The 25,929-nt window shown below is 46.4% G+C and overlaps 1 pseudogene across 1 annotated transcript; it reads right to left on the bottom strand.

Annotated features, from left to right (window-relative positions):
* Window positions 1-22,992, bottom strand: LOC307114122 (synaptonemal complex protein 3-like; annotated as a pseudogene). Its single transcript has 2 exons — window positions 22,969-22,992; window positions 1-662 (listed from the first exon to the last, which is right to left on the bottom strand). The product of its transcript is annotated as a synaptonemal complex protein 3-like (transcript).
* Between the last annotated feature and the right edge of the window lie 2,937 nt (window positions 22,993-25,929).

The raw sequence follows: 25,929 nt of genomic DNA, 5'->3' as shown, positions 1-25,929 counted from the left end.
TCAGAATAACACGGATTGACGAGACTTTCGAACACTTGCCACCCCCTGCTCCTGGGTGTCCATCATAATTTGTTTTGCAACGTAGCCATTTCTTTTTTAAGTTCATTTTGTGCACCAGTAGGTAGAGTATCATGACTCTTCTCCAAGTCCCCCATACTCTGTGAACTGCTCATATAACTATTAGTTTTCAGCTTCTGGCTCTGAACAACTCTAGATTGTTGAAAAACCTTGTTGCCATCGAAACCAATTAGCTAGTTTTCTTCTTGTTCCTCGGCTTTCTGCACAGCTAGCTCCCACTGCTGAAACAAAGTCAGAAACTGATGAGAATATTCTCCGTTAAGCGTCTGCCTTTGATCTTGTTGGGTTTTCCCAATATGTTTATTGGTTTTTAGAGAAGCCTTGGTATGCATTGCTAGCTATTTTCTCTTTGCAAAAAGAGTGTTGTTCATGTCTGCTCCACATTTTTCCAGCGTATTCTGGACTCCGCCCCCCATATCTTCAACTATTTCTGCAGAAGTCCTCTTCTTCCCAAGCCTATCAATTACTGGTTCCATAACATCCTCCTCGGAACCACTCAGATCTTTTTTATCTTCTTTCTCAAAGTCACAGGCTCTCCCCACCTGGTCCTCCATGGATGTCTTCCCCGGTTTCCGGTATGTTTCCTTCCCGAGGGCACCCGTTTAGATGGTTTCTGACTGAGGTGTCTGCTTTGCTGCCACGATGCTCCTCTCAATCTTTGTTAAATGAATTTTAGAAACAAAACAAAAATGACACGGTTAGCCCAAGTTCACAGAACCGGGTGGTGTCCGTGGAACTGCCCCCCGATTCTGTGCTCTTTGCACACTCTTCAGTTCTGCTTCTCAGTTAAATGAGTGCTTCCATGTTCGGTGTGAGATTTAGATCATCCGTGCACTCCTTTTTAGATATGCACATCACAGGGGCACCCTTATGGGCCCCCTAGTCAAGGGATTCAGCAGAAAGGACTTCAGAGGTTCAGACCCCAGGCTCCCTGAGGCTCACGGGCAGGGTGGAGACTGCTGGGATGACTCAGGCCGAGACTAATTTACAAGCGCATGTGCCAGAAAGCACGCTCACACCCGGGGTGTGTTGAGTAGGACTTAAAGGGTCGAAAGGCGCCATCCTGAAGATAGAGCTGCCTGAGACTCTGAATTCTTCACAAGTAGTCACACCTTCTATTGTCTGGCCATCCTACGGTCTACCCTCAGGACCCTCATCTGATGAAATTCGGTCCATCCAAGGCAGATAGTGCCCAGGCTCTCTGCAGCTGGCATTGGAGAGCGGCATTGTCCTCCATCGGAGTGGAAAGCAAGGCTGACGGGAAGACTGTGGTCTCATTCACAGCCTGGCTGCCTTCCACGCACCAACAATGACACAACTCCCTCCTCCGACGAGCACTTTCCAATCTGCACTGAGATCTGTTGGATGAGGAGCAGTTTCCATCGCAGCCGTGTGCAGGCAGCTGTGGGTGGGGGTGTGGATGGAGCTCTCCTCCACCCCAAGATCTGGGAAGGCAGAGCTCATCTCCTCACTGGCCAGAAGCCGAGCCAAGCACAATAGGGCTGCTGCTATGGCCGGGAGGAACCGAGCGAGAAACAGTCCCACAACCAGAGCCATGAGAGCCACAGTTGTCAGAGAAGCATGCTCCTCTGTCCCGCTGATGGAATTGTCCCAAAAGGAAAGCTTTAACTTGTTTTAGGAACTAGTCATAGCCTGGCTTGGGCATGCTGCCCATGTGTTACGAGAACAATCGCTGGGAAATGTGGAATAGAGTTATTGCCAAGCAGATCATAGCCCTGGAGTGTAGTATTCAGTGGCCCCTGGTATTCAACCAGCCCCCAATTCCTCAGGACCCTCCTGATCACTTCCAGTGCCAGGCGAGCTGACCCGTGGTTCTCCGTCACCCAGTGCGTGTGTGCTGAGTCCCTATTATAGTCAGGCGCTGGGGCAAGAGGTACAATGACAAGGCCCCTGTCCTCGAAGACTTCTCCGTCTGGAGCCCACAAATAATTACAACACAATCTGACAGATGCCGCAACGTGTACCGGCTGCGGGGCCCAGAGGGAGGAGGGATATGTCCTGTCTGGGCAATCCCGGGAGGATCAGAAGAGGTGAACTGTGAGCCAGGCCTTAAAGGTGAGCTCTGCTCAGCCAGCATTTATGAAGCACCACCTGGGTACCAGCCAGAACGCCAAGACCGGCCAGGGAGAGAGAGCGGTTGTAGGGGGATGCCAACAGAGCTCCATTCCCACCCTCTTCACCAGCCCCCTCCTACCTTGCTTTCAAATGCCAGTTCAAAAGTATCTCCTCCGCAAGAGTCATTTTCTGTTTTCAACCAACCCCTAAGTCAACATCTCTTCTCAACCCATGACCTTGCAGCCTCTTCATGAACCAATCAAAATACCGTCCATTTGCAGAGGCTCAAAGAGTAGCTTAGAGTAGCTAAGAGCCGAAGAGACTCCCCAGCTTATACTAGGCTCCAAGAAGAGACCCAATGTTCCTGTGCTCAAAGGGGTGCCAAATTGAATGGTCCTATTTAGAAGTCATAGAAACTTAGGGATAAATGAGGGATGAAGAGAGCATTTACTCTCCTTGAGAATGCCAGTTGAAAAGCTTCTTGGGATATTTCAAGTGTGAGCAGGTGTTTGAACTCAGGGACACTCTAAGCCCTTTGAGAATAGAAGTTTTGTTTTCTGTGTCTAGGTAACCATCCCTTTTCTTCCCACCCTTACACTTAACTTCTTAACAGGGACACCTATAGTTTGAGTGCAGAATGTCCTTTCTATGGTCTGAATGTTTGTGTTCCTTCAAAATCTGTATGTTGAGATCCTAACTCCTAGAGATAATGGCACTAGGATGTGGGCCCTTGGGAGGTGATTGGGTCATGAGGGTGGAGCTCTCATGAATGAGATTAGTGCCTTTATAAAAGTATCCCTGACTCCTCCTGCCATGTGAGGACACAGTGAGAAGGTGCACTCCATGAACCAGGAGGAGAGTCCTCAACAGCCAGCCATCTCATCAAATCTGCCAGCACCATGATCTTGGACTTCTCAGCCTCCAGAACTGTGAGAAATAAATTTCTATTGTTTATAAGCTACCCAATCTGTGGCATTTTCTTACAGCAGCCCAAGCAGACCAAGACAGTACTCAAACAAGCTATTCTGAACAGAAAAGCTATGTAGACCCTCAACAGAGTTGCTTCTCTCCTGGCCAATTTAGGTTCCTCGAGGTGGGCCTGGGGAGGCATCTAAGGGTTTGGAATCTGGAGGCTAAATGTGTGTCTATAGAAGGCAGAAAGCAGGCCAGCAGGCAAGAAGGAAGGAAAGAAGGAAAGAGGGAAGGAAGGGAGGGGGAAGGAAGGAAGGAAGGAAGGAAGGAAGGAAGGAAGGAAGGAAGGAAGGAAGGAAGGAAGGTTATTTTTTGAGCACCTACTGTGTGCCTAGATCCAAGTGAAGTGCTTTACACACATTAGTCAATACTGTTATATTTTATTTCTGCTTCCAAACAGCATGTGAGAAAGGTTTCATTGACTCTGCTTGACAGAGAAGAAACTGAGGCTCAGAGAATTTAAGTAACTTGCCAAAGGTCAAAGCCCTAGTAAACAGGGATGCAATCCAATATCTGAAGACTCGAAAGCCAGCGCTTTTTCTAGATGGCCTGGATAAAAATAACTGCCATTTATCAAGAACCTGCTGCTTGCCAAGTCCCAGGACAGCCCTCTACAAACACAGAAAGTCACTGAGCAGATCCTCCTGGCACAGCAGCCCCCGCCCAGGTGCTTCTCCTGCACAGCAAGCAGTAGCCAGGTAACTGTACCCTTTAGCATCCAAACCAGAGCAGTTGTGAGTACAATGGCACAGTCCCACGTGGTCACCCTAGTTGTGGTCACCCTAGTTGTAGCCCACATGCCAACCATTCATCCATCCCCCTGAGCAAATATGTTTGAAGAGGCTTAAATGCAATGCTCCAGTATGTTCCCTGAGTCCTCTTGACTCTCTCCAACAAGTGGTCATCTAGCCATTTAGGAACACTGACCACATAGTCCACTAAGAAATCTAATCTAATAATAGACAAATATGCAAATTGACCGCACCTTCGCTACGCCCAAGCCACGCCCATCAGCCAAGCCACGCCCACCAACCAATCAGGATGAGTATGCAAATTATCAAAACAAAGATGGCGGCTAATTTGCATATCGCGACAGCGTAGAAAGAAGCCAAGAGCTGCAGAAGGGAGCAAAGCTGCAGAGAAGCAAGCAAGGGTGGGGGGAGGAGAAGGGAGGAGCGGAGGCGGGGCCGGGGGAGAAGGGAAAAACAGGCGGGCAGGCAGAGAAGGCGGGCCGGGGGAGAAGGGAGGAGCGGAGGCGGGGCCAGGGAAGAAGGAAGGAGAGCGGACTGGCGGAGAAGTTAGAAAAGTAGGGGGGCTGGCGGAGATCGCAGGGCGGGGGACAAGGGAGGAGAGCAGGCAGGGTGGGGTAGAGTGCAGCAGGAAACCCTATTGCAGGATTTTTCCTGCAACGGGAACGCTAGTCTATAATAATGAAAGTGTAATATGTTAATTAGACTGGATGTCCTTCCGGACATCCTTCCATCCTTCTGGATGAAGCCAGGGCTGCAATGGAAGCCCAGGTCCCGGGTGCCAGAGGGAAGCCAGTGGGGAAAGGAAGGCCTACTCTTGCACTAATTTCATGCGTCGGGCCTCTAGTATAAAATAAATTAAGGCAATATGTTTTATTATCTAGCTTTTTAATAAAACCAATACAGCCCCATTCAAAGAATTTTCATGTGCCTTGAGAACACATTCTCTTTTGCTTTCTTGAGGTTTAAAAATATCCTTTCTTTGGATTACATGATGGTTATAACAAATTATAGTTTGGTTTCTAATGCCTTGAATGGACAAAATTCATAGTTGACAATTGTATGATATTGGTTTGCTTGTTTTAATTGCTTTACCATTTTGATGTGCACAGTTCAGTGGTATTAAGTACATTCACATTGCTCCATAACCATCACCACCATCCATCTCCAGTACATTTTCTTCATCCCACACGGAAACTCTGAACCCATTTAACACTACTTCCACATTCTCCCCTTCCCCAAGCCCCTGGCAACTTCTGTTCTACTTTCTGTCACATGACTTTGTCTGTTCCGGGTACCTGCTCTAAGTGGAATCACACAGTATTTGTCCTTTTGTGTCTGGCTTATTTCACTTAGCATAATTCTCTCAAGGTTCCATCATGGTGTAGAGTTTCCTTCTTTTTTAAGGCCAAATAACATCTCATTGTATGCATAGACCACATTGTGTTCATTATTCACTCATCCATGGTGCTTGGTTTAATTTGCAAGTTAGCATAATCCAAGGGCCTGGGCCCCACGGATCCTGTCGGCACACATACTTAAGTGATGGGGCACTCGCTCCCCACCCTGCCCAGGATTCCTCTTTGTGGTTATATTTAAGCCTGGACGAAGAGGGGCAACCTAACTGAAGAGGGAGAACGATTTTCAGCCTTCAGCAGCCTCCCCACACTTCAAGATTTGATCCCCTGCTCTGTGGGTCTAGAGGCTCATTGTTCAGCTTACCCAGGAATGATCAGACCCTAGACAAAGGTCCCCAACTACCTTCATCCACAGCCACCTCATTCACTGAGATGTACCCCGAACTCAGATACTTGGGCCAAAACCTTTAGAATCACCTTCAACTTACCTTGTTTTCTCACATCCCCCTAACCAAAGCATCACAAGTCTTGTTATCAGCAACTTCAAAATACGTACAATTCAAATCCAACCTGTTTTCACTGCACCACCATATCTCTAGTCCAAGCCACCATATCTTGTGCCTGGACCATGACAGTAGTGTCCTACATGGTCTCCCAGTGTGAGATCCTTCCCTTTACAATCTCCTCTTCATCGAAGAGCCATTCTGTCTTTCTAAAGTGTAAATGTGGTCATGTGATTTCCTAAAATACCGCAGAAACTTGCCCAGCTTAGCACAATAAAAATAATAAAATCTTTTTAAAAACATATTCGTTTGGTGAATGGCTAAGCTAGCAAAACAGAAATCTCTGAAAGGTCAGAAACAATGTTTAAAAAAGCTTGACTCCATAAGGGTGAGCAAGAGTGGAGATGACATGTGCCCAGGGTGCAGGGCATCCCAATGCAAAGAAACAGGGCTGAATGGATTTTGTGCACTGATGGGGAAAGGACGTGGGCAGGAAGCAGGAGCTAAGACATGGGACCCTAGCAAGGTGGGAAGTCAGACTGGAAATTCCCACAAAAAGTCAGAACCCCCCAAAATGACAACCTCAGTGGATGAATAAGAAGTAAAAATTCACTCCACTTACTGGTCTAGCTTTGGCTCTGGGTGAAACAGAAACAAAAGAAACATGATTCCCTTGAGAATTCCTGAGCACAAGCCCAAGTTCACAGTGTTTGGGGCCATTAATCATATATAGTCCACACTAACCCAGCAAGTAGCTTTGTACCCAGCAGAAACACACCACAAATAGGCCCCAGCCTCGAAAAATTGCCACAGATATTGGTCCAAGGAGCATAAGTTCACAATTAGGAATCATACGCACACAAATAAACAAACCCTCATAAGTGAGAGTCAGCAGGATCAACAAACTATGGCATCAGCCCCATAAAGACTGCAGATGTTGCAATTAATAGGTACAATGAATAAGGCAATCATGTAGATAATGAAACACAAGGGAGGATTGAGTGTGTACTAAGAGAATAAAAAACCAACCAGGCATGTTTGAAAAAATAAATAAACAGAACTTCTAGAAATGAAAAAAATGTAATAATTAAAATCAGAAACCCAATGGATGTCTGAAACAATATATGAATACATCTGAAGGGGAAATTAGTGAAAACAAATCTAAAAATGTTTACACTGCACTACAGAAAGAAAAAACTATATGGTGGATAGAAAGAGAGGGTCTAATATATGTATGTCTAATTGGGTGGTCAGAGAAGATATGGGAGAGAATTTGAATTTAATGTATCAATTCCTTGCTCAGTCTTCAATAGCTTTCCTCACTCTTGGGGACGGGGGTGGATTTCAAAGTTCCTGTCATGGTCTACACAATCAAATAAGGAGTGGCTTCTAACTACTTGTCCATTCTGGCTGTCTGTTCTGGAATATGTCAAACTCACTCCCACACCAGAGCTTCTTCCAGGAGAATTCTTCCCCTAGAACCCAGCATGGCTGACCACCTTGCTTCTTTCAGATTTCTGCTTCAATGATGTCTCCTCCAAGAGGCTACCCTTGACCACCCAATCTAACATTGTCTCTCACCCCATCCTTGCCCTGTTTTACTTTGTTTCTTGGCATGTATAATTAGCTAATATTATCTTATTATTTTGTTTGTTTAGCGTATATTGCTTCTCTCCCCAATGTATAGACATATACCTGCCCTGAGTAGGTACTCAGTGAATTTTTTTGAAATAATTAATGGATGAATGAAACTTACACATACCTACTGTGTGATCAGTACTTTAAGAGAGCGAGACGGGTGAGGCAGAGACTCTGGGTTGCCTGCCATTTACCCCCTCACTTTCTCCCTTAATAACGAAATTCTAATTTTGAAGGGGAAGCGATGGGACTAGCTGAAAACCTCTGTTTCCCAGGCACGCTTGTAGAGAAATGAAACCATTGGCTATATTCTGGTTGGTGTGGCATAAATAAACATGCTTTGCTGTCTGGTGCTTCCAGGACAACTCGTAAACAAGATGAGTAGACTCAGCTGGGGGGCCTTATACTCCTTTCCCCCTCCTCCTTCTTGCTACCTGAAATGTGGGCATAAGGACTGGGACTGCCACGGCCATTTTACAACAATAAGTCGACCTTGAGGATGGGAGCCATGGAACTGAGAATGGGAAAGCAGACAAACCAAAGGAATCTGGGATGTCAATGACATCACACAGCCGGCCTGCCTCCTTACCCAGACATCTTTCAGAGAAAAAGAAACCCCTCTGCTTTCAGTTTCTACCTGCTGAAGATACTTGTCAACTGATGCTGTAAGTAAGATTCAGGCCCTTACTTCAGGAACTTACAACCAGCAGTGGGATTCAGACACACTCAGTGACCCCCAGGGCAATGGGCTGGCCAGGAGCTGATGAGAGTCAAGTGTTTTGGCCAATATGGGACTTGGTGGGCAGAAGGAGAGCATGGGTATCTCCCCAAGGAAGGATTGGTTCATCAGCTTGGCCTTTCACACTCCCAAATTGTTGGGTTAGGCAAGGACTGGCAGTGTGAGGGGTCAAACCACAGCAATTTCTGCTCCTTCTGGAGTGACCCAGTGGGGGAAATGTCACATAAGCTCACCAAGTGTCACCGGTCAATCGGCCAGCATTAACTCAGCACCATGTCTGTGCCCAGCATTGTGCTAGGTGCTGTGGGGAGAGACACAGGAAGAGGAGATGTGGCTCCTGTCCTCAGGGAGCTTACAGTCATGGGTACTCACAAACTCTTAAGTCTAGGATGAACCTGGGTGGGAACCTTGGTTTCCTGGCCTCACATTTTCATGTGGAGGGAGTTTATCCATGGTAACACTTCCTGCCTCATTTTCCCAGGAGGTTCACTCCTGATGAGTGGTGGAGCCATTTGTCTGATCAATGAGTTCTCGAGAAGCAAGAGAGAAGCCCTTCTGGGTTCTCTCTCTTTAGGATCTGCCAGAGGATCATGTCCATGTGGGAGAACCTTGGCATGTCCAGAGTTTCCGTTGATGGTGGACCAGTCTGCCTAACTCTAGGAGGCAGTATTAGGAAGCTCATCCATTGTAATGACACACCTGTGCCACTTGCTTCAACCCAACTTTTATCATTTAAAAAGTTGATGTTTTTCTCTCCATCTCTCTTTTGGTTCTGACCTCGGAAAGGAATGAGTGTTATTTTTGGCCCCTCGGGATAATTAACGCTGACAGCTGTTGCAAAACACCCCCAAATCTCCATGCCTTAACGCTATGAAAGTTTTATTTCTGCCATTACACACCCTCCCTGGCAGGGTCCAACTGGCAGGCATTAACTCAGCACTGTCTCCGTGCTCAGCTAGGGGCATTTAGTCTCACCAAGTCCAGTCGGGATGTTTCTAGTCAGACGCCCTGATGGAAAAGAGTGACTCGGGGACCCAGTTTGCTTTCCTACTGTCTCCACCATATGTGGCTTCCGAGTCAACCTGGAATCATGCAGCCATGAGCTTTTCCAGAGGAAAGCCTGGAAGATCAGGTAGGCCATGGGATGTTTTATAGTGTAAACAGCCAGGCATGGAAATGTCATAGACCGCTTCCTCCTACACTCCACTGGACAAAGCCAGTCACATGGCACCTCTTAGATGCAAAGAGTGCTGGGAAATGTGGCTTATTCAGGTGCCCAGAGAGGAGAGGACACTAGATGGTGTGAACTTCAGTATTCTCTACCACAACCCAATAGCCAAGAGTCCCTTCATCATGAAAATGATCATTTTAAAAATCAAAGAATGTCAATAAGTTGCCAAAAACATGTATCCATTCATCAACAGAGCTGAGAGGAACATTGGCATCATAGAAACTAAATAGCGGTGGGGATGGGGAAGGGCAGGGGCTAACACTGAGGGCCTTGAACCCTTGCCTCAAAGAGGAGTGAGTTCCCTGTCACTGGGAGAAGGCAAAGAGAGGCTGGGCACTTGGTGGAGATATTAAGAACCAAGTTTTCCATCAGATGACTAGACTACACCAGCGGTTCCCACACTTTTCATTCTCAAGGGCCCCTTTCATAATTGTTCCCTTTGGACTTCATGTTTTGAAAGATTTTGTCTAACAAACAAATGGCACTTATTGAGTAATAACAAATACATTTCCTCACTTCTTACTAATCACGGTTGTGTGTGTGTGTGTGTGTGTGTGTGTGTGTGTGTGTGTGTGAAAGAGAGAGAGAGAGAGAGAGAGAGAGAGAGAGAGAGAGAGAGAGAGATCCACAACCAGACATGTGCACTTTAGGCACCATGTCTACCATGGTTTTGATCTGCTAACTGCATTTCAACATTCCCTAGAATGTCACCCGCAGTGCCTAAAATGCCATCAAACAGCCAATGGAAGATTCTGACCAGGATGCAACTCTGATTTGATTATTTAATTCCAGCCAAAGCAAAGAAACTAAGGCTTTAGTTGCCCCTATCCTGGGATAAATTAACAATTTTAAAATAAATTATTGTAAAGCACTCTCAGACCCACAGTGCTCTTTAGAACTCCAGACAACTCAATTGCTACTTCGCTCCAACCTCTTCTTCCTCCCCAGCCGACCGTGTCGGGTGCATTTTATTCCCCACGGAGTAGGAATCTTCTCAAGGACAGGGGCCCTGTCTCTGCATTCTCAGTGCCTAGCTGGGTGCCGCGTAGTTGCTCAACAGTTGTCCATGAAAAATAACACCTGGGAGTGAATGTGATGAACTCCGCTTCTTGCGTTGAGGTAAAGCTGACAGATCAGAAGAAAACAGGTCCCTGGGAACTTGACAGGCCCATGATCAGAAAGGCAAAGTCAAGGGCGGACTATCTGGGTGGATAGCAACTCTTTCACTCCTCTTTGTGTAGACAGAGCCTCTTCCAGTGCCTGCTGCCTAGTAGACCCCTGAAGAGGGCCTCTCTGTCTGCTATCAGCTTCCTTCTCCACCCCCACCTTTCCTGCCAGTGCTAACACCCCCAACCCCTTGCTTATACCCAGGTCTGGCACAAATTCTCAGAACTGCGCTGCATACGGAATAACTAATTAAGGGCATGCTTGAAATCACAGGCACTTTAGAGCTCATAAACTTCCTAAACTGAAGCTTAAAAATAGCTTTCTGGCAACGTGTCCCTGGATTTGTGTGATGGATTTATCCCGTGCGTTTTTTTATTCCCCGCCATGTTCTGCCAAGACTCTGAATGGGGAATGGTGTGAGCCTCTCCCCTGCCCTTCCTCCTGCCTGGTGCCCAAGTTCTTGGTGGCACTGCGTGGCCCCCACCCCCAGAGCTTGGAGCACAGGAACTGTTCTGTGTAAGTGACGGGGAATGCACAAGTGAATGATGACAGGAACTCTGCTCAGCTCACTCTCCCCCTTTGCTCCAGGGAAGCTCACGATGCACTGGATTAAATATTCTACGGGTGGTGAAGAGACCCAGGCTTTGCGGCCCAGTGGGGCCTTTGTTGTGTGACTGTGGAAGGAAAGGGGTGAAGTAGATCAGCGGTTTGCAAACTGTACTTTCTAGAACCTCCAGGGGTCCACGGTAACCTTCCAAGAGCCACTGCCCAGAGAAAGAAGGCCAAGTGGGTAGGACCCAGGCCCCAGCCCCCTTTCTACCCAGCAGCTCTGCTTTGTCCTGGAGCCAGCGATAAAGCTGGGATTTGAACCCAGATAGTCTATCTTCGGCACCCCGGCTCTTAATCACACAGTTCTGTGCAGCAGCACTATAACACAGAATGAAGGCAAAATTCCAGGGCATCTCAAATAATACTTGGAGTGACGCAGCTGTTAAAACAACAGATCTGTATGCTGAATGCATGAAGTTAGGAAAGAATGATTCTGGGAGGAAGTCCAGGAGGGCTTCATGAAGGAGGTGCTATGTAAGATAAGTCAAGAAAGATGGTAGGAGCTCCCCTGGATGGAAAGGTGGGCCCACCACTCCAGGCAGAGGCCAAAACATAGGCAGAACACTGGGAGGTGCAGGGAAATCACAGGGGTTCTGATTGGCTGGAGAAGATTATTCCTAGGGTCCCATCTCCCTGAGAGTAACTTTCAATCATCCCCTGTCGATATTCCACAACCCTCATACCCTAAACCCCAGTGTCTAACAGCAGCATTGCCAAGAGGCAGGGAGGGAACATCAGCCCCTTCATCTTTTATCTTTTGTAGCAGGGCCTCGTTCCCACCGAGCACCACATGACCCTTATAATTTGAAAGCCGTTCAGACCCTGGACAGCTGAAAGGCCCTGTCCTCTGCCAAGGTGAAGTGGAAAATTCAAGAATGGAGCTCAGTACCCACCCTCAGTGCAATTCCTTTTCTCCACCACCTTTCTATGGGGTTACTTTTGAAAATTAAATTTAAAAAATTTTATTCCATTTCTAGGAATTTGTCCTAGATAAATATAAAAGCAAAATGAACACAAGAGAATGTTCACTGTAGCAAATTTTGTAATAGTGAAAATCAACAAAAAGGTTACAAATAAAAAGCCCATTTATAAAGGTCAACTACACTAAATATGATACAATTGGGTACTGTGAGGCTCCTTGTAAAAAGTAGACCAGTTTTGTGGATGTGGAAATACAGCCGCAATTAATGAAGGGTGAAAATCAACGGACAGAACAAAACATTGCTGCCATTTGTAATATTTTTAAAGAGGTTGTATACACGGAAAGTTACAGTAATGGCACATCAAAACTGCCAAAGGTGACTTGGGGAGCAAAGTGGGAAAATTATTTTTTTCATTGGTATACCTCTTGCTTTTGAATTTTTACTATGTCCATATGTTATGTCCATAATAAAAATCAATTTACAGGTTTGTTTACCTATAAATTAGCTCTATTAATTGATTAAAATAGAAAACATGCCATGGGTACAAGGATCATTTATTATTTCATTCCATTAACATTGACTAAGAGTTTATTTTACCCCAAGCAAGTGCTGAGAGCTGGAGTGATGTATACCCACAATGGAAAGTAGGATAGAGACCCTGCCTTCTGGGAGCTCACTGTCAAAAGGGGGAGTCAACCACGTAAATGTCTACAACAGGGAGAAACCAGAGTCGTGGTTGAAGAGGTCTTTCTGGAGGAGGTGCTATCTGCAGAGGGTTTTGAAGGATGAATAGAAGTTAATCACAAAGAAGGATGGGGAAGTGCATTTCAGGCATAAAGAACAAAACACATCCAGGACATGGAACAATAATGGAGAAGTGGGTCATTTTTTAAAAATATATATTTTATTGATTTTTTACAGAGAGGAAGGGAGAAGGATAGAGAGTTAGAAACATTGATGAGAGAGAAACATCGATCAGCTGCCTCCTGCATACCTCCCACTGGGGATGTGCCCACAACCAAGGCATATGCCCTTGACCAGAATCGAACCTGGGACCCTTCAGTCTGCAGGCTGATGCTCTATCCACTGAGCCAAACCGGTCAGGGTGAGAAGTGGGTCATTTTAACCATAGCAAACACACACTTGGAATACTCAGATGTACTCTCCTAATGGAATACTACACAGCCACCAAAAAGGAAGAGGTAGCTCTATGGGAACCAAGAGTCAGTTGGGCAAAGTAGTTAGGAGCGTGGGCTTTGGACTAGTTATTAGATCTAGGTCAGCATCTGGCTGCCCCATTTACTAGCTGTGTCTTGTTCCTTAGCTTCTCTCTGCCTAACTTCCTCCCCATAAAATGCAAATAATGAAAGTCCATTCTTCCTAGGGTGCTAGTGAGTATTAGAATGAAATAATGTTCACTATGCTCATACCCAAGTGCTTATCACAAAATAAGCATTCAATAAATGAGATGTATACTCCCATGGACTGATATTTAAGATGTATTAAGTGTGTGGAGGCAAATTGCTTTTTATCTTTACAATATTATCTCATTTTAGTAGGGACTTTGCTGTTTTGTTCACCCATATGTACCTCTCAGTACATAGGTGGCATCCACTGAATAATTATTGAATGAACTGATTCTTGTAAAAGAAAATTGTGTGTGGCATTTGCTAGCACACACATAGAAAAAAAGAACTGAAAAGATACATACCAAACTCTTAATAGTTATTGTCCCTGGAATGGCAGGATTAAGAAGGATTCGCCCTTCTTAAATCACCATTTTCTCTAACAGATATTTTACCAGGACCTTGATACTTTAAAAATCTGTAAAAAGCAATAAAGTCCAAAAGTACCATATTTTCCGGCGTATAAGACGACTTTTTAACCCAGGAAAATCTTCTATACGCCCAGTTGTCTTATACGCCGGAAAATACAGTAAAACAAGAAAAAAGAGTAAACATTTTAATTGTTTATTGGCACCATCAGTCAATTCAGGGATATTTTTTAAAATTTGTCTCCATTCTTCTGATAGAAAAAAAATGGAATCACTGACTTTATAACTTGATCTTTGCTTAATTAAAAATGATATGGCAGACAGATTTCAGTCATTGCCCCAATCTGCTCACATCTCCTTGAATCCACGCCCTTTGGCAGTACGCTCCTAATCTGTCTCTGGACCGGGCCCTGTGACTTGCTTTGGTCAGTGGGTAAGTAGCAAACTGACTAAATCAAAGGCTGGAAAAGCACTTGCACCCTGAGGGACCCAGATCCCTGCCACCAGTGAAGAAGTCCAGGCCAGCCTGCTGAAGGGTAGAGACAGGCGGTCCACTCCCACCAACAGCCAGCAGCCACCCTACACCACACACCGACTGAGGCCCTCTGAGAGCAGACAGACACAGGACCTAGCGCAGCCAAGATCACCCAAGCCCAACCGAGACCACAGAACCACCTGGCAGAATCACGAGCTAAATAGACACCTGTGAGTTCAGGCCACTAAGTGTTAGGATGGCTGCTGGCTTGCCACGCAATGATACATAACTGACACACGTTATTTTAGTCACGTGGCTCCTCAACAAAGTGCTCGACTGCGTGTAATTTTTCAAATGAAAACATGTTTTTGAAAAGTAAAGATTCTCAGGCAAAGTCACCACCAACTATTTGCAAGGGGCCTTTTTCTTTTTTAATGAAAGTATATCAAATGGAGGGCTACCTTTTGAGAAGGATAACACTCACAGAATATTATATTTTATATATTATGTAATATATTATCTATTATATTCACATATAGTATTTTATATATTACATAATACTAGAGGCCTGGTGCATGAATTCATGCACAGGTAGGGTTTGGCCGGCCCACCCCGATTGGGCTGTGCTGGCCAGGGGGAGGGGCCGTGGGCAGTTGGTCGAACTCCTGGTCGAGGGGACAATTTGCATATTAGCCTTTTATTATATAGGATTATAATATAGTAAGGGCTTTAGCTTTCTGACCACAAGAACAGGCTGCAGGTCAATAGCCACTGGGCCCTGTCATCCTGGCAACAGTCCTCTGTCCTCGGTGGTTCCCGCCACTCACACCAGGTGTCACAGGCCCTGACCCCGCCCTGTTGGGCTCCTTTCGGCACTTGACTGGATGCTGTGGGATCAGGCTTTACAGCCTCATCTTGATGCACTGGAGTAGCGCTCCTGCATCTTTGCATCACCCGGGAGCACTGACGGTGCCTCCGGCACACCTCAACTCAGCCCAACAGAATCCGAATCTCTGGGAGCGAGTCTCCAACAGCAGGATGTTTCCCAACTCCTCACATACCATGTGCAGCCACGTTTGCCCATTTCTCAAACTTCAATGTGCACGTGGATCGTCAGTGGATCTTGTTAAAATGCGGGTTCTGATTCAGTGGGTCGGGAGGGGCCTGGGGGTCTGCATTCCTCACAGGCTCCAAGGTGTGATGTGGAGGCTGCATTGCTAGGGACCACACACTGGGAGGCAAGGGACCAAAAGACAGTGCTCGTTAGCATGTTCTTCCCTGCTGAGCTAGCCGGGCTCCACAGCAGAGGCCCAGAGAGGGGCAGTGAGGAGCCCAAAGTCACACAGGGATGCAGGAGCACCCAGACCTCTGCTGTGTCACATCGCACAGCACTGCCTCCCCCGACAGGCGGCTTCACCCACCCGTGCATATCACAGCACCCCCTAGCTCACTTTGCAAGGGGAGGCTCGGGAGAAATTCCCCATGGAGGAGTCGGCTCTTGTAGAATCAGCTTCTGGACCGCGGGTGGGGATGGGGGAAGTGGCAGTTTAGATGCAAGCCGAGCATCCAACATGCGTTTGGCAGAGAGAGATGAAGGCCGGGGGAGGCCGACTGAGGGATCGAGGCTGAGAAGCAGGGCAGTCTCCGCCCTTGCCCGGTGCCTGAGTCAGAGGGGCTGTGAGCTCAGCCCGGCTGCTGGGCTGGGAGGGTGACTCAGAGGGTGTGTAGCGAAGCGAACTTCTCCCTGGCCAAATATGGGCTCAGCTCTGCTCCGTCTTGCCATTCACGCTGCCAGAGCCCAAGGCCGTGTCTGCTCCACATGCCAGCCAGGTCCCTGATGGAGGGAGGAAACGATTCCACACTCCTCTGACCCCTCTCCCCCCACCACCCCCCCAGCCAGTGGGTGGCACTTGGCTTTGCATTCTCCCAGCAACTAGGAAACTCCCGGACCACACGTCTGCTCTCCCCACATCACTGTCCCAAGCGCAGAATGGAGACGTGAGAACACATTCTGAAGTGGCGGTTTTGCCACGACAGGGTCCTGCTCCGCTGTCCGACGCGCACGGGACTGTAGGAAAGAGGCCACAGCCTGCCTTCCCCTTACACCCCTCCCCCCCCCCCCCCCCCCCCCCGCGCCACACACAAAGCGTGGGGCCGGTGGCTGTGATGAACTGTTTGTTAAACAGATGAATGGCTGCGTGCATTTTGTGTGCCTGTATGTGCGCGTCATCTCTGCCCCCAGACTTTTAATTCCTGGAAGAGATAATAACTTTCGTAGCATGCCCGATGTGCCAGGCACCGTTCTCAAAACCCTGTCCTATTAGCTCACTTAATGTGGGGATTAACTTGTTTAATCCTTACACGAACCCTCAGAGGAAAGGACTATCATTATCTTCATTTTACAGATAGGAGCCTGAGGCCCAGAGAGGTTAAGTAATTTGCCTGATGTCTTATGGCAGGTAAGCGATAGAATCGGGATTCTAGCCCCAACAGTGCGGCCTCAACGCTGGGCCCTTTAATGGTGTTTCATTCATTGCTGTCTCTCTGATGCCAGCATAGTGCCGGGCACGCGGTAGATAGTAATAATTGTGTGGACTAAGTGAATAAAATAATGAATTAATTAGAGTGTGTGAACATAGGTGTTTGTTTACTAGACATGGACTTCCTCAAAGAAAGTCTTGGTCTTGCCAATGCCTCCAAATGCATTTAATTATTGGTTTAGGAGAGCACACATTTTTTTTTTTTTTTTTTTTTTTTTTTTTTTTTTTTTTACAGAGAGGAAGGGAGAGGGGTAGAGAGTTAGAAACATCGATGGGCTGCCTCCTGCACACGCCCCCCACTGGGGATGTGCCCGCAACCAAGGTACATGCCCTTGACCGGAATCGAACCTGGGACCCTTCAGTCCGCAGGCCGACGCTCTACCCACTGGGCCAAACCGGTTATGGCTGGAGAGCACACATTTTTAAAAAGGGATGTTCCCCAATGCCTGCATGTTTGGGGGGCGGTCCAGAGTACCTGGACAGCTCATTGAGGTTTTCAGAGCTTATTCAGATGTCCAGGAAGAGACAGGCTTGGCCAAGAGTCAGGGTCGGTACACACGGCCCCGCGCTCAGAGAGCCCCACCTTGGTGGAATGTTCTACTGTCACCATCCTGAAATTCTTAATAGTTTTTGAGCAGGGGCCTCCTGTTTGTTTCTGTCTTACACTGGGCCCCACAAGTGATGTGTCCGTCCTGCCAGGAGTGACCAAAGCCCAGGAAGATGAGTACAGGAAGGAGAGGCGAGGAGAGAGACCCCAAGGGCACCGTGTCCGTGGCCTCCAGGAGCAACGCCTGGGCACGGCGAACATTCAGACGACGGTCCCACGCTCAGCAACTGCAGCCCAAGCGTGGCTCCTGAAAGGCCATTTGGATCTGACCCATCCTCAAGAGCTGCCCCTGAGACAACCCCGTCCCAACTTCAAATGTCACCCAGGCCAGCTCCTTCAGGCTTCCCCCGGTTTAGACACTACGGCGCTAATGCCTTCCTGTGGTGGAACTCGGAGCGCAGGCTGAGCACTTACTTTCATATAGCTCGCACCCTAACACTGAGAGATGGTTTTACTGGCCCCATTTTAGGCATCTGAAGTTCCAAGTTGAGACCCGGCAACATCAAATGCAAATAAATTATTCCAAGACCGTTGTTCTTAACTGATGGCTCCCACTGCCCCTCACTGTTTCAGGTAGGCCTCTTTCTGCCTAGAAAGCCTCCCCCCTCTCCCCAAATCCTGTCTTCTCTCTCACCTCCCTTCCAGTCATGCCCCTGGCAGTGTAGAACCAGGACTCCAAGCCAAGCAGCGGGCCGCACACTCTCACCCATACTTCATACATTGTTCTCCCTGTTTGGGCCTGGAAGAAACTCCAGCCTCAGCTTCTTCATCTATGAAGTGGGCGCAATAAATAGACCCACATCACAGACTCGCCTGGATTACACGTAATGACAGATGTCCAAGTGCTTTTTAACGATCCATAGTCAAAGCAGTTATTTCTGTTAATTATCGGCAGTGAAACGAAGGCTTGTTAAACCTGATGCCAAGAAAGCAAAGGTCATTAGCTCCCACCGCCTGTGCTTCAGTCTAAGCCAAGGCCGGCCATACCTTGGCCAATCATTGGTCAGTAAAGAATTGAACAAGATCCACCCTTGCTCCATCCTTGCGTTGTCCTCACATCCTGATTCTGCCACGGTGTAGCTGTGCAACTTTGGGCAAATCACTGTACCTCTCTGAGTGCTGGGCTTCTCATCTGCAAAGTCTGGTCGATGGCGATAGGTGTGATGCAGTGTAGTCGTAGGGTGCCTAGCACAGAAGTCTGAAGTGGTGGTGGGTATTATTCTTTTAAAAAACTCATACACTCAAGATTCCTTGATCAGCGTCTTGCTCTTCAGGATGGTTAATTTTGTGTGCCAGCGTGCCTGGGCTCAGGGATGCCCACCGAGCTGATAAAACATTATTCTGCGTGTGTCTGTGTTTCTCAGATTAGCATTTGACTCTGTAGAATGAGTAAAGACCATCCTCACAAATGCATATGGTCATCAACCAATGTGTTGAGGACCCAGATAGAAAAAAGGCCAGGAAAGGTGATGTACTCCCTCTGCTTGAGCCGGGACATCCCTCCGCTCCTGCCCTTGGGTATCAGCGCTCCTGGTTCTCAAGCCTTCAGACTCAGACCATGACTGACACCATTGACTCCCATGATTCTTGGGCCTTAGAGTGTGGACTGAACTATCCCCCCGACCTCTCCTGGGTCTCCAGCTCACAGATGGCAGATCATGGGACTTAGTCTCTCCATAACCACCTAAGCCAATAGCTCATAATAAATCTATTTTTATAGATCTATAGTTACCTTTTGGTTCTGTTTTTCTGGAGAACTCCGACTAACACCCTGTTACAGCATCTTCTCTCAGTGTTCTCTTCCCACTGAAGACATTACTACATTCCCAGAACGTGGGTGGATACTCTACCTTTAAGTCTTCGATAAGCCAACTTCCTATATCTCTCAGCTTGCACAAATGTTCATGAACCTAAAATATTCCCAACAACTCTTCCAATGTCTTCCTCTCTATAGGCCGCCCCTTCCCATCTGGCTGGCTAGTCTTCCCTGAGCATAACTGATGGTCTTTTCACTCCACTCTTGCCCCCTCCGACCCTTCACCCCCACAGCCATGTTGGAACTTTCTCTTCTGGTGTTTTAATCCCTACAGGAGAAGGGGCAGATTCAGAGCGTAATGAGGATCACAGGATGTGGTGGAGAGTCCATTTAGAGACAGATGTTTCCTATTCTTCACCCTACTCTCTCCTCCAACCACATTTTTCAAAGAGAACATTATACCCATCAGAAACACACATGCCAACTCTGTGACCTTAGACAAGAACAATTATCACTTGTCTAACCAAAATAATGTCTCTCAACCACAACTAACTGGGGACAAAGTTGGTCTACATTGGGAATTAAATGAGATAATTTATGCAAAGACACTATATAGGTGACATACAGTAAATAATAAATGTAACTATTTTATTGTTGTTGTTATGTGAAATTGGTTCTAAATTGTGAGGTGTGCATTACATTTTTATATGACCCATGACGGTATTAATCTAATTTTTAATCACCATAGCAAATAAAATCTAAGAGTGTATTGATACAAGTCAGCTGATGATGACATTTCAACAGGTTTGCATGCTGTCCTGTCCATTGTCCCATCTTGCTTCTTCTTAATTCCTGCCAGCACTCTAAGAAAAATCTTTAAAAATTAAAAAAAATAACTTATTCTCTATAGGCTCTTGATATTTTAGGTGTTAAGAATTGTAGTTTCTTCCCACTGCCTATAATTATTTGAAAGCCTATGTAATCATTCTTCACCAAATTTACCAATCAAACGGCCCTGCTGACTGACAGCCAGTTTCATCTCCACAGATAGTGCATCGTTGGACATCTGGGACCAGTGTGGAGGCAGGATGCAGTGCTAGCTCAAGTTCAGATCCTGCACATGATGTGGAGTGTATAACATAAGAAGCAGCTGCACTGTATCAATCAAAATGTGCCTTCAAAGTACAGAAAGTTCAGGGCAAATTACAAAGTGCGAAGATTCTGGAAAACAGATTTTCGAAGGCTGCAGTCCAATAGCATTCTATTCCTCAGTTTGATTGTGCTGCCAGGAAAATTTAGCAGTGGGAAAGGGAGCTTTCTATTTATATTAGGGGGAAAAATGAAAAATTTCAGAAAACATGAAATAATATTGCAATGACAGTTATATTGATTTGTGGTGAAACCATGGGGGTTTGGGGGGCGGGGTGGAAGTATCATTTGTTCAACCAAAATAAGTTGAACTGAAGTGAACAGGTTTTTTAAAAATTAGTAGTTTAAAACAGTTGCAAACAAATCATGACCCATAGGTCAAATTTGGCCCTCAACCTGTTTTTGTAAATAAAGTTTTATTGTCACACAACCATGCTCATTCATTCACATTTTGCTTCTGGCTGCCTTCATGCTATAATGACAGAAGTGAGTACTTGTGACAGGGCCTTTGTGTCCCACAAAGCCTAAAATATTGACTTGCTTGCACTTTACAGAAAAATGTTGCCAACCACTGGTTTAAAACATGAATCTACGTAGCTGGAAAGAAAAACAATATTTAGGACTATGTTTGAAATCAGAGTGAATCATGAAAGAAAAGAAAAACTTCACTTGATCATTCCCCAGATATTTAAGTCCCTACTGTGTACCAGACACTGCCTAGCCATGAAAAAATAAACAAACGACCTTGCCCTCCTGGGACTTACCTGAACTGAGGAGTTTACTAGCTGTACTCTATAAAAGTACACATATCTTTTTTTAAGATGAACTCTTTAAAAGAACAGTGAAGGAGAAATGTTTCCAGGCATTAAGAATGAGATCAGTCCTAGCCAGTTTGGCTCAGTGGATAGAGCCTGGCCCGGGGACTGATGGGTCATGGGTTTGATTCAGGTCAAGGGCATGTACCTCAATTGCAGGCTCCACCCCTGGCCCTGGTTGGGCGCACATGGAAGGCAACCAATCTCACATTGGGGTTTCTTTCTCTCTATCTCTCCCTCCCTTCCACTACCTCTAAAAATCAATGTGGAAATATCCTCAGGTGAGGATTAACAAAAAAAAAAAAAAGAATGAGATCAATGTTTCCTCAGCTTAATCAATAATATGTAACAAACCAACTCACAGCTCAATGAAGGAACACTTGTCAAGTGTGCAAAAGAGATCTAGATGTTTCCTATTCTTCACCCTATTCTTCAACACCTCAAGGACCAACATGAACGAAGGAAGGCTGTGAGGGCTCTTCCAGGTTGAAGGAAGTGAACACTGGAACCGATTTGCACGTGGCTGCAAACACCAGGTTTGGAGTCTGGAGTCGATCTGAATAAAATTCTTGGCCAGGCCTATCATCATGTTGCTAGCAGGAGCAGAAAATTGAGTGGGTTTGCAGTAATGCTGATGAAAAGACAGCTAAGCATTTCATACACACATGGTTACCCCGAGGTTTGAGATGCAGCAGTAATAAATTTTGATTTGAGAGCGAGGAAATAAAGGAAACTCCCCAAAGCTTCGATACTATGAATGAAGGAGTCTGAGAAAAGGCTGATGAATTTTCCCAGCGTTGCCGTGTGAAGAGGCAACTCGCAGGAAGCCGTGTTATTCCTTTAAAATGACTATGAGCTGTTCATTATGGTATGTTGTGTTCATTTGGGCTTAACATCCTTTAAGAGATTACGAAATTTAGGAAAATGTCTAAAATGACTTTTCAAAGATCAAGTGTCTGATAAATTGAGCAGGATGCTGAGATTAATTTCCAACTTTGAACATATCCTTGGTTTGAAATGGATCACATATTAAGTGTTTCAGGAATTCTTTCAAAGGGTTGCAAAATGCAATTATCTATGATCAACTCTTTTTTCCTTTCTTCATTATTTATCATCTGAATCAAGCAATAAACATTTCAAAACTACTTAGGATGGAGTAGAGGAATCCCGCCAAGAAATAATCAGAGTTCATAAATCATCCTTTCACACACAAAAATCCTGGAAGAAAATAGTTTTGGAGAATTTAGATAGGCCTTTTCTATTTCTTTCAGAAAGCAATATATTATTTTTGTGATGTTTATTACTAAGGATTGGCTTCTTGGTTGCTAAATTTACATTTACATTAGAAGAACATGAAAACACAAATTTTTTTTGAGATTTTTGTATATGTATCCACATGGATATACGTGGGAAAAAAGAGAGAAAATTTTTCAAGGATATTGATGTCCATATGATGTCCATATGGTCTCATAACTTCATTTTCCTGAGCATGACGCAAAGTTTAATTTCCCTCACAACTGCTCCCATACAGGTCATTCCACATGGTCTTCCCAGAAATGCCTCTGACGCCTCGAGCCATTGCATTTTGCTTCAATTCCTCCAATTGCTCAAGCAAGCAAGAATGCTTATTCTTATCACTGTGTCTTAGGACATACTGTGAAGTTCACTAGCCCTTGATGGTTATTAAGAATGACTTGGTAGCCCAACTGGGGGGCCTCAAAGGAAGGAAGCAGTGGTGTGTGGAGAAGCTGACCATGCCAGGAGAGGCACATGGCGTTCTGTTGATTCAACCTCACCCACCAGCGTTACCTGCTCCAGTTGCTCCATTGTCATGGTTGACATCCAATTTTGAACTCCAAGGTTTTTTTTTTGTTTTGTTTGTTTGTTTTTAATGTATTATTATTGATTTCAGAGAGGGAGAGAGAGAGAAACATCAATGATGAGAGAGAATTATCCATCGGCCGCCTGCCGCACACCCCCCGCACTGGGGATCAAGCCCACAACCCGGGCATGTGTCCTGACCGGGAATGGAACCGTGACCTCCTGGTTCATAGGTCAGCACTCAACCACTGAGCAACACCGGCCTGAACTCTAAGTTTTAAGGCATGCTCCCCTGGTAACAATTGGACACTGTTCCTGGGAGATGGTGACATAATAGACATAATGAGGTTGTTTTTATTAGCATATGCAAAGATCTCTGAAAGCCCCATTTGGAAGATGTTGCTATAAAGTCTGACACTTGTTTAGTGAAGGTCCCCTCATCTGGAAATCTGTTGAAAATAAGGAGTCCGCCCTTCCCCCCGCCCCCCCCCCCCAAGACATCCTATCAGGCTCCACCTTGGCTGGTATAATTACAAAACCCCATTTTAGAGATGATGAAACACAGGTTTGGAAAGGCGAAGTCCCTGAATCCCTGGTTTCCCAAGCCACCCTAAGGGAATGGCCTCCGTAGGCACCTTTGTCACTGGATGTGCAGGATTTATGCAAGAATGTGTTTATTTACACAAAGCGATTGACCCTCTGAGTGGGCCCATGTATGACTGGCATGTTTACAGGCACTGGAATCTTGGGAACTCAGGGTAACAGCAGGCCCGAGGGAGACACTTCCAGCTCCTCTCAAACCATGACCCCTGCCTATCTCCTATCCCCGCTGGAGTCCTCCCCACTCCCTTGCAGCCATATGGGAGTCCTTTCAACAGTCTGTGCTTCCTAGTACCGGCATCTCTATCTGGTTCTGTTCCATTGCCTGGAACTTTCTCTTCCCCAGCCTCTCCTCTGCCTGGCTCACCACCACTCATCCTTCAGACCTCCACTCCATTTCTTCCAGGAAGTCCTCCTGCCTTCTCCCACCAGCTGGACTGGGGAGCCCTTCTTTGTGCTCTTGTAGCATCCTGTCTAGTCATCCTGCACTGAATAAACAAGTGACTTGGTTGTATGCACCAGAGGTGGTATGGCAAAGTGGTTAGAGGCCTGGGCTCTGGGGCCAGTCAACCTGGGTTTAAATTTTGGCTCTGCCTCTCACTAGCTCTGTGGCCTTGAGCAAGTTATTAATCTCTCTTTGCCCCTGTCTCTCCCTTTATAACGTAAGAACAATAATATAACCAGCCTGTTGTGAAGATTCTAAGACTTAATCATTCAAGGCATTCGAATAATGCCTGGCACAGGACAAGTTTCATTATTTATTATTACGGGAATGCACTGTTTTCTGGCCCACCCCTTCACTAGACTGAGTTTTTGATTGTAGAGATGGCGTTTTAATTATCTCTTAGCAGAGCCTCAGGGACATAGTAGGGACTTAGTAAATATTTGTGGATTGAATAAATGAACAATAGAGGCCACAGCCTCTGCTACAGCCTCTCAGACAGTCCGCTTTCTCCAAGGTCCGCCTTGGAGTCCAGGAGCTGGTTTGCTCAGAGGAGATAGTGAGGAGGTGAGGAGACATGGCCAGCGCGGCGCTGCCCCTCCGAAGGCAGCTGCTTCTCCCCTTGGAGTTGAGCAACTCCCTGCGAGGCAGCTTTGCAATGACTGCCGCTTATCTGCCTGGGATGTTGACCTGTTTTCACGGAATTGAACTTCCCCCGTTGGAAGGTCCCGGGGGTTCGGTCTTAGCCAAGAGCCTCCCTGGCTGCTCTCTGAGCAGCGCAACCCCCCTCACCATTGCCCTGGCTGTGCCCCAAGGCCTGGAGCCGGCGGCTCCTGCTCCCCACTTGCCATGGGCCAGCTCTGCCTCCATCTCAGAGCTTTTGCAGACCACTCCCAAATGGAAACCATGTCTCACCCCTTTAACTCCCCTAGACCTCTATCCACACGTGTTTCTTCCACTCTTGGAGTCTCGGTTTCCTTATCTGTAATATAGATAATAGTACCCACTTCAAAGGGAGGCTGCAAAATCAAGTGACTCAGGCAAGTGTTTCATTTTACAAGAATTTGCTTATTTACTTCCTTGGCCGTTTCTTGAAGGCCGGGACCCTCTGTTGTGTCACCATGTGCCCCTTACTCATAGCACAGCACCTGACCCGTCTTAGGCAATGACCATTTGCTCCATGGATCGATTAATCCAAAAACCAATCAAGAAACACTTAAATCATAGCAACGGAGCAACACCCTACAGTTGTAACACAGAAAGGAATGTTCTCTATGGGATTTCCTTTCTTTTTCTTTCTCTTTCTCACTTTTCTTTCTTTTTATTGTTTTCAAGTTAGGAATGGCCAAACGAAACCAACTGTTCCTTTCCTGGGAGGTGCGTTCACGGTGCATGGTGTATTCCAAATGTCATTAATTAGCGAGAGAACTTGGACTTGGGAGTCAAAACACAAACATATGTACTCACACCCTGGGAATGGTTTTCAGAAAGGAGTGGGTGCTCGTGATCCTCCCCCACATGCCGTGTGGGCATTGGCTACAATCAGCCACCTCACTCATCCTCTTACCCCATCCTGGGCCCTCCCCTCCCTGCCACCACATGTCACCACCTGTACCCAATATCACCAAACGCCGTGGTTGTTGCCTACTCTTCTTAACAAATAAAATTTCTTCTCCCCGCAGAAACCCCTAGAAACCAAACAGGAAAGCCTAGAGAATTTCATGTTGGGGGTGGGGTGGGGGGAGGGTGGGGGGAAATCAGGGGTCACTGACTGATTTCTTGTTAGCCCTGGGCACAAAGGAACAAGGAGACATGCCTACTTCTGAGACTCTGTCCCTCTCCCTCTCTCTCTGATACTCCGAGAGGCCTGTCACTTTCACTGGATCGAGTCCCCACCCTTCCTTCCC

The sequence above is a fragment of the Cnephaeus nilssonii genome (assembly GCF_951640355.1).
Source record: "Cnephaeus nilssonii genome assembly, chromosome: 18".
Taxonomy (NCBI): Eukaryota; Metazoa; Chordata; class Mammalia; order Chiroptera; family Vespertilionidae; genus Cnephaeus; species Cnephaeus nilssonii.
The sequence above is the reverse complement of the archived record's forward strand: the minus strand, read 5'-3'. Positions and strand labels throughout refer to the sequence as shown.